Raw genomic sequence first — 9,609 nt, 5'->3', positions numbered from 1 at the left:
CTCTACCACCCACTACTATACATATCAACACTGTCCTCTACCAGCCTGCTACCATCACTACTATACATATCAAACACTGTCCTCTAACTACTTACAAATCATAACACTGCCATCACCATCTACATACATTCAACACTGTCCTTCTTCATACCATCACTACCTATACATATCAACAACTGTCCTCTACCATCACTACTATACATATCAACCACTGTTCCTCACCAGTGCTACCATCACTACTATACATATCAACACTGTCCTCTACCACCTCTACCATCACTACTATACTATTTCAACACTGTCCTCTACCACCACTTACTATACATATCAACACTGTCCTCTACCATCACTTATAACATATCAACACTGTCCTCTACCAGCCTGCTACCATCACTACTATACGATATCAACACTGTCCTCTACCAGCCTCTACCACACTACTATACATATCAACATGTCCTCTTACCAGCCTGCTACCATGCACTACTATACATATCAACACTGTTCCATCTACCAGCCTGCTACCATCACTACTATACATATCAACACTGTCCCTACCAGCCTGCTACTCATACACTACTCATCACTACTATACATATCAACACTTCCTCTACCAGCCTGCTACCATTCACTACTATACATATCAACACTGTCTCTACCAGCCTGCTACCACCACTACTATACAATCAACACTGTTCCTCTACCAGCCTGCTACCACACATACTATACATATCAACACTGTCCCTACCAACACTGACTATACATCATCAACACTGTCCTCTACAGCCTGCTACCATCACTACAGTTATACATATCAACACTGTCCTCTAACCACTGCCTACCATCACTATATAAATATCACACTGTCCTCTACCATCACTACTATACATATCAACACTGTCCTCTACCATCACTACTATCATATCAACACTGTTCCGCTACCATCGACTACTAGTACATATTCAACACTGTCCTCTACCATCACCGTATACAATATCAACACTGTCCTCTACCAGTCTGCCATCACTAACTTAACATATAACACTGACTCTACCATCACTACTATACATATCAACACTGTCCTCTACCAGCCTGCTACCAGCACTAGTACTACATATCTACACTTGTACCATACTACTATACATATCAACACTGTTCCTCTACCATCACTACTATACATATCAACACTTCCTCTACCATCACTACTATACATATCAACACTGTCCATCTACCAGCCTCTACCATCCTACTATACTATCAACACTGTCCTGCTACCACCACTACTATACATATCAACACGTTCTCACCAGCCTGCTACCATCACTACTATAACATATCCAACTGTCCTCTACCACTCCACTACTATACATACAAACACTGTCCTCTACCACTGCTACATCACTACTATACATATCAACACTGTCCTCTACCAGCCTGCTACCTCACTACTATACATATCAACACTTGTCCTTCTACCACCTGCTTACCATCCTAGTTATACTATCAAACACTGTCCTCTACCACTCACCCATTTCACATACTATACTAGTCATACCAACACTGTCTTCATACACGACTTGAACATCAAGAAGACTGGTTTGGAGTTAGACTTACTTGGGTCTAGCAGGATGGACTGTCTGGCTGCGTACCATTGAGGATCTGAGACAGACGACAAGGGCGCGAGGAGACCAACAGTAGAGGACAGACAAGACAGACAGACAGACAAGGCGGAGGACAGACAAGAGAGGGGAACCAGACAGAGAAAGAAGACAGACAGACGGACAAGGGCGGGAGGAGACCAGACAAGTAGAGGGACAGACAGAGAAAGAAGACAGACAGACGAGAAGGGCGGGAAGGAGACCAGACAGTAGAGGGACAGACAGAAAAAGAAGACAGACACACAGACAACAGTGGTGGGGGTAAACTGTTTAGCTTTATTTAATTGAAATACTGTATATTGAAGTGAATTTATTGTATTAGAATGATGCTGTGCTGCTGTGTGATGTCAATCTAAGGTCGTACTCACGGTTTTTGTGGAACATAGACTTGATCTCCCCAATAGTGGCATTTGGGCTCAACCTGCAAAATCAAGAGAGATGAGTGGGACACACACCCCCCCTCCCCTCATTGCCCTTTCATGTGGATTACCAGTAAATTTAAGCTCTAGCTTCTGGCCACACCCCTGGGTACTGGGTATCAAACAGCGGTATTATTACCACACACCACACAGCATAATATAACAGACACATACAGCACAGCGCCAAACACACCACACAGTTAAAGCCACACCGCAACAACAATCCACAAAACAAAACTGACAAATGACGCACACACAAGACCATGTGTGCATCATTTGACGCACACCACAACCATTTAACAGCGGCCCCTCCCAGATTGATGCCAAGTCTGGAGGTTTAGGGGCTTGCGCTGAACCCTGTTCCCCCAGCCAGACTGCCTCATCCTGGGGGCTTAGCCCTCACATACCCCCCTAACTCCAGTCAGCAGGGACTGGATGGTCTGCCCCGCCTGGGCCACTTTGGCCAATACTAATCGCCGGGCAGAGGAAAACGGACAGTCCTTACTGGCTAGTTGATAAGGACTAGTTGATAAGGACTAGGTGTTTGTACAAAGACTGTACTGAAGGTGGGTCACAACAGTCAAACTGAAAGGTTCTTAACACTGGACTCCCACTAGGGCTACTCCATTCTTTTGGCATCCTGACAACATTCACCAGACATTCTACTACTACTGTATTTGTCTGTGACATCACAGAGGTCTTCCCTCAGACACTTCTATTCTCTTTATGACATACCAAGTTCCTCTCCAGACATTCTAGTCTACTTTGACATCACAGGTCTTCCCCAGATATTCTACTCTCTCATATCGGAAAGTTCCTCTCCAAGACATTCTAGGTCTCATGACATCACAAGGTCTTTCCCAGAGATTCTACTCTTTATAAAAATCACAAAAAGTATTCTCCCAGACTTATTTAACTTTATGACATCACAGAGGTGAGGTCTTCAAGAGATTATAGTCTACTTGTGACATCACAGGTCTCCCAGACATTCTAGTCTCTTATGACTTCACCCCAGACATTCCAAATCATTTACTTGACAACATAGATTAGAATAACTTTATTCAACTCCACAATATAAAATTCTAATAACCAATCAAATACTCACTCCCACATCAAAGCCTACTTCAGGAACTCTCTATTTTCCAGGGGGCCGCAGTCTAAGTTGGGGATGACGTGGCCATGGAAACTGTGTTAGCTGAGAACAGGTCTCAGAGCAGGGGTAATCCTGCGAGACGTGACCTGCATACCTTGCTGCCTGTATGCCCTACTAATATCCACACCAACACCATACAGAACCTAGCTAGTTACAGTCTATTAACATCAGTACTATAACACCATGCTAAACCTAGCTAGTGTTCCACCTGTCATTCAACCATCAGTCTATAACACCATGCTAAACCTAGCTAGGTGTTCACCTGTCATTTAACCATCAGTCTAAACACCATGCTAAACCTAGCTAGGTGTTCCACCTGTCATTTAACCATCAGTCCTACAACACCATGCTAAACCTAGCTAGGTGTTCCACTGTCATTTACCATCCGTTATAACACCATGCTAAACTAGCTAGGTGTCCACCTGTCATTTAACCATCGTCTATACACCATGCTAAACCTAGCTAGGTGTTCCACCTGTCATTAACCATCAGTCTATAACACCATGCTAAACCTAGCTAGGTGTTCCACCTGTCATTTACCATCGTCTAAACACCATGCTAAAACCTAGCTAGTGTGTCCACCTGTCATTTAACCATCAGTCTAACACCATGCTAAACCTAGCTAGTGTCCCACCTGTCATTTAACCATCTGTCTATACACCATGCTAACTAGCTAGGTGTTCCACCTGTCATTTAACATCCGTCTACAAACACCATGCTAACCTAGCTAGGTGTTCCACCTGTCATTTAACCATCAGCTCTACAACACCATGCTAAACCTAGCTAGGTGTTCCACCTGTCATTTAACCATCAGTCTATAACACCATGCTAATAGAGGAGTTTTAACCTCTAAGCCATAAGAATGATAGTTGACTACAGTCCTAGGTAGTACTGACCACTATGGGCCGTTCTGGCTCAGACAAGGTCCAGGTTGTACCTGGAGCTACACAGCACTATACTGACTGACTGGGCTCAGACAGACAGCACTTCTGACCGGAGTACAGTGGAGCGTCCTACATTAGACTAATAGTCCTATCTAGCCTGCACCTGTTGCACTATTTAACACAGAGACACACACAGATAGACGTACACACACAGATATAGACGTGTCCCCCCACACACACACACACACCAGTATTTGTGAAGCAGTCTTACCTTGTCCAGGAAGCAGAGTTTGTCCTTGGTCTTGCCATCCAGAATCTCCACCTCAAAGAAAACCACAGCTTTCTTAGCCTTCTTAGCTTTGGGCCGTTTAACGGGGGGTGTTGGCACTCCTGGGGCACTCCCCGGACCAGCCTTTTTGTGGGTAGCACCCTCTAGTACTACGGTATCCATATCCACACTCCTCCACCACGAGCCTCTCTATTTAATCCCTTTGTCTGGAAAAATACCTTTYTCTTAATTCCCTCAGTTTGAGCGAAGAGAGGAGAGAGAAGAGAGGAGAGAGGGGCGCCTGGTTTCAGCTGTGGAAATAAATCTCTTTCTCTCCCCCTCGTTCGCTCCGTCGGTTTTCCTCCCACCCCTCCCTCTCTTCATCCTTTCTATCATTCGGTCACCCCCCACTTCTCATTCCTTCTCTCCTGGCACGCTGGCTGCTTTATTTAACCCCACCCCCACACAGCCCTGCTCCCCTTTGAAGTCATTTACACCAGGGAACAAAGTTTAAAGAACAGTAAGGAAAGTTGATGCATTCCTGTGTCGAGTTGATTATGAACCCCCCCATTATGATACCCGAGCACCCCCCTCCCCAGTCTAGAAGGAAGTATGTGTTGTCAGTCCCCCCCCATTATGATACCCGAGCACCCCCCTCCCCACATTGCTCATCTTATATCTCTATTCTTGTTCATCCTTATCCTATATCTTATTACTAGTCATGCTCATTTATATTCTATTCCTTATTCATCGGCTGATTTAATCATCTCCATTCTTGTCATGGCTCATCCTATATCTCTAGTTTCTTGAAATTTGTTTATTTAAATTGCTCAAATAATTCATTTGTACCAATTTTATCAATTAACACTGACCTGTGTGTGAGTGAGAAGGCAGGTGTGGAGATGCCAGAGTCCAGTAGACTGGAGATACACCATCTGTCAACCTGTAGAGAGAGACCTATTGTGCACTATAATGAGCTGGAGTGTTCTACGAATCCTCTGTCTTTCCCACACTCAATCATGGCAGCAACAGCACTACTCCAACTGTGCACTACTACCGAGTCTTGAATTTAGCTAGTTCAATACTGTCCTCCTAGAGCTCCACGTTTTACCCCAGTCCTACCCCAACACTACCCCAGTCCTACCCCAACACTACCCATCCCTACCCCACACTACCCTTAACACTACCCTACCCTAACACTACCCTAACACTACCCTAACACTACCTACACTACCACTACCCCAGCACTACCCTAACACTATCCCAGCCCTACCCTAACGCTACCCCTACCCTAACACTACCCCAGCCTACCCTAACACCACCCTACCCTAACACTACCCAGCCCTACCCTAACATACCCTAACACTACCCCTACCCTAACACTCCCCTAACACTATCCAAGCCCTACCCTAACACTACCCTAACACACCCCAGCCCTACACTACCCAGCCCTACACTACCCTACCCTAACACTACCCCTACCTAACAACACTACCTACCCTAACACTACCCTACCCTAACACTACCCTACCCTAACCCTACCCTAATACTACCCTAACACTACCCAGCCCTACCTAACACTACCCTACCCTAACACTACCCTACCCTAATACTACCCTACCCTAACACTAACCCAGCCCTACCCTAACACTACCCTACCCTAACACTACCCACACTACCCAACACTTACCCAGCCTACCCTAACACTACCCCAGCCCTACCCTAACACTATCCCAGCCCTACCCTAACGCTACCCCTACCCTAAACATACCCTACCCTAACACTACCTACCCTAACACTACCCCAGCCCTAACCTAACACTACCCTAACCTACCCCTAGTAGTAGTGCACTATAATGAGCTGGAGTGTTCTACGAATCCCTCTGTCTTTCCCACACTCAATCATGGCAGCACAGCACTACTCCAACTTGCACTACTACCCGAGTCTTGAATTTAGCTAGTTCCAATGCTGTCCTACTCTAGAGCTCCACGTTTTACCCCAGTCCTACCCAACACTACCCAGTCTACCCAACACTACCCCAGTCCTACCCCAACACTACCCATCCCTACCCTAACCTACCCTACCCTACCCTAACACTACCCTACCCTAACACACTACCCTACCCTAACACTACCCTAACACTACCCTACCCTAACATTACCCCAGCCCTACCTTAAACACTACCCCAGCCCTACCCTAACGCTACCCCTACCCTAACACTACCCCTACCCTAACACTACCCTACACCCCTAACACTACCTACCCTAACTACCTACTAACACTACCCCAGCCCTACCTAACACTACCCTACCCTAACACTACCCCTACCCTAAACCACACCAATCCCTACCCTAACACTACCCTAACCTAACACTACCCCTACCCTAACACTACCCTAACACTACCCTACCCAGCCCTACCCTAACCTGCCCAGCGTGACAGTTGTCTATCCAGTATTGCTTTAGACCCCCAGCACAAGGAAAGGCCAGGGGGGTCTTTATATAGACAGGGGTAGAGGCGATGGAAGGGGGGGTGTTTAAATAGCTAGAGAAATCCTAGCATGCCTGGCGTGTGTGTGTGTGTGTGTGTGTGTGTGTGTGTGTGTGTGTGGACTAAAGCACTGGGCAGTTCAACAGTAATGGAATTGCGTAGACTCAGATTTTCACTTTCAAAATGTATATCAAACAAAAACCATTGATTTCAAAGTTTAGAAAACCATACAACTCTACAGTGCCTTGCAAAAGTATTCACCCCCTTGGCGTTTTTCCTATTTTGTTGCATTAAACTTGTAATTTAAATTGATTTTTATTTGGATTTCATGTAATGGACATACAAAAGATAGTCCAAATTGGTGAAATGAAAAAAAATAACTTGTTTTAAAAAATTCTAAAAAATGGAAAAGTGGTGTGTGTATATGTATTCACCCCTTTGCTATGAAGCCCTAAATAAGATCTGGTGCAACTAATTACCTTCAGAAGTCACATAATTAATTAAATAAAGTCTACTGTGTGCAATCTAAGTGTCACATGATCTCTGTGTGTGTGTGTGTGTGTGTGTGTGTGTGTGTGTGTGTGTGTGTGTGTGTGTTGTGTGTGTGTGTGTGTTTGTATATATATATTATACACACATCTGTATCTGTTCTGAAAGGCCCAGAGTCTGCAACACCACTAAGGGGCGGCACCATGAAGACCAAGGAGCCTTCAAACAGGTCAGGGACAAAGTTGTTTAGAAGTAAGATCAGGGTTTTTTTATTTTTTTTTATATCCAAAACTTTGAACATCCACGGAGCACCATTTAAATCCATTATTAAACAATTTAAAGAATATGGCACAAAAACAAACCTGCCAAGAGAGGGCCACACACAAAACTCATGGACCAGGCAAGGAGGGCATTAACCAGAGAGACAACAAAGAGACCAAGATAACCTGAAGGAGCTGCAAAGCTCCACAGCGGAGATTGGAGTATCTGTCATAGGACCACTTTAAGCCGTACACTCCACAGAGCTGGGCTTTACGGAAGAGTGGCCAGAAAAAAAATAAGCAAACACATTTGGCGTTACCCAAAAGGCATGTGGGAGAATCCCCAAACATATGGAAGAAGGTACTCTGGTCAGATGAAACTAAAATTGAGCTTTTTGGCCATCAAGGAAACGCTATGTCTGGCACAAACTCAACACTCTTGTACCCCGAGAACACCATCCCCACAGTGAAGCATGTTGGTGGCAGCATCATGCTTTTCCATCAGCAGGGACTGGGAAACTGGTCAGAATTGAAGGAATGATGGATGGTGCTGAATACAGGGACATTTTTTAGGAAACCTGTTTGTCTTCCAGAGATTTGAGACTGGCACGGAGGTTCACTTTCCAGCAGGACAATGACCCTAAGTGTACTGCTAAAGCAACACTTGAGTGGTTTAAGGGGACACATTTAAATGCCTTGGAATGGCCTAGTCAAAGCCCAGACCTCAATCCAATTGAGAATCTGTGGTAGACTTAAAGATTGCTGTACACCAGCGGAACTGATCTAACTTGAAGGAGCTGGAGCAGTTTTGCCTTGAAGAATGGGCAAAAATCCCAGTGGCTAGATGTGCCAAGCTTAAGAGACATCCCAAGAGACTTGCAGCTGTAATTGCTGCAAAAGGTGGCTCTACAAAGTATTGACTTTGGGGGGGGGTGAATAGTTATGCACGCTCAAGTTTCTATATTTTTTTTGTCTTGTTTGTTTCACAAAATATTTTCATCTTCAAAGTGGTAGGCATGTTGTTAAATCAATGATACAACCCCCCCCCCCCCCCAAAAAAAAAAACACATATTAAAATCCAGGTTGTAAATCAACAAATAGGAAAAATGCCAAGGGGGATGAATACTTTCACAAGGCACTGTATGCACAAGGACTACTTTGAATAATTTACACAGTAAATAAAATAAGTATTTGCTGGAGAAACTGTAAATATGCAAAGTTTGGTAACTGAATTGGAGTAAAATCTCCCTCAGTTTCATTCTGTTACAAAAAACATTGTATCTGCACAGTTCTTCCTGTAAAGGTGTTTTTGTAAAATGTTCTGACATTTTTAAAAGTAGTCCTTGTTCATAGAGTTGTATGGTTTATCTTTGAAATCAATGGTTTTTTGTTTGTATACATTTGAAGTCTTGGCGTGATTGTTAACATAGTAAATTGATATTGGACCGACGTATCTGGAACATAAGGGTGACGGTTCCGGACATATTGGGGGGTTGAACGGAGGAGAATTCCCCCAACTAAGCCATGAGTCTCTGGAGTATTATCACCCTACTCTGGTGTGGGGGGGGGGGGGGGGAATAGGGAAGGTGTGGAGGTAGGGAGAGGGTTGCTTACACAGAGCTTTTTATTTAGCTGTGGGGGGGGACTGACAACACATACTTCCTTCTAGACTGGGTAGGGGGGTGCTCGGGTATCATAATGGGGGGGGACTGACAACACATACTTCCTCCTAGACTGGGGAGGGGGGTGCTCGGGTATCATAAATGGGGGGGGACTGACAACACATACTTCCTTCTAGACTGGGGAGGGGGTGCTCGGGTATCATAATGGGGGGGACTGACAACACATACTTCCTTCTAGACTGGGGAGGGGGTGCTCGGGTATCATAATGGGGGGGGACTGACAACACATACTTCCTTCTAGACTGGGGAGGGGGGTGCTCGGGTCTCATAATGGGGGGGACTGACAACACATACTTCCTTCTAGAC

The 9,609-nt window shown here is 45.0% G+C and overlaps 3 long non-coding RNA genes across 12 annotated transcripts in view; all 3 read right to left on the bottom strand.

The window, feature by feature from the left end:
- LOC139026489 (uncharacterized) lies at positions 1-1,107 on the bottom strand. 8 transcript variants are annotated; one of them, XR_011478288.1, is made up of 7 exons: positions 1,044-1,107; positions 863-897; positions 649-692; positions 519-548; positions 300-427; positions 178-211; positions 9-76 (listed from the first exon to the last, which is right to left on the bottom strand). It is a non-coding gene; the product is annotated as an uncharacterized lncRNA (long non-coding RNA). The 8 variants fall into 8 exon arrangements; XR_011478290.1 differs by having other exon boundaries at positions 368-427; XR_011478291.1 differs by having other exon boundaries at positions 300-381.
- A 480-nt stretch (positions 1,108-1,587) lies between these two features.
- Positions 1,588-3,009, bottom strand: LOC139026488 (uncharacterized). Its single transcript, XR_011478287.1, has 3 exons — positions 2,995-3,009; positions 2,027-2,840; positions 1,588-1,659 (listed from the first exon to the last, which is right to left on the bottom strand). It is a non-coding gene; the product is annotated as an uncharacterized lncRNA (long non-coding RNA).
- A 644-nt stretch (positions 3,010-3,653) lies between these two features.
- The window catches only part of LOC112077776 (uncharacterized), a 13,517-nt gene continuing 7,561 nt past the window's right edge, over positions 3,654-9,609 (bottom strand). Inside the window, exons 2-4 of one of the 3 annotated variants that reach the window (XR_011478284.1) lie at positions 3,954-4,436; positions 3,813-3,848; positions 3,654-3,759 (exon numbers count right to left, since the gene is read on the bottom strand). This is a non-coding gene — a long non-coding RNA (uncharacterized lncRNA). The remainder of the gene's footprint in view (positions 3,760-3,812; positions 3,849-3,953; positions 4,437-9,609) is intronic. The other 2 variants (XR_011478285.1, XR_011478286.1) reach the window with 2 other exon arrangements.

This window comes from Salvelinus sp. IW2-2015, unplaced genomic scaffold, assembly GCF_002910315.2.
Source record: "Salvelinus sp. IW2-2015 unplaced genomic scaffold, ASM291031v2 Un_scaffold4910, whole genome shotgun sequence".
Lineage (NCBI taxonomy): Eukaryota > Metazoa > Chordata > Actinopteri > Salmoniformes > Salmonidae > Salvelinus > Salvelinus sp. IW2-2015.
The sequence above is the reverse complement of the archived record's forward strand: the minus strand, read 5'-3'. Positions and strand labels throughout refer to the sequence as shown.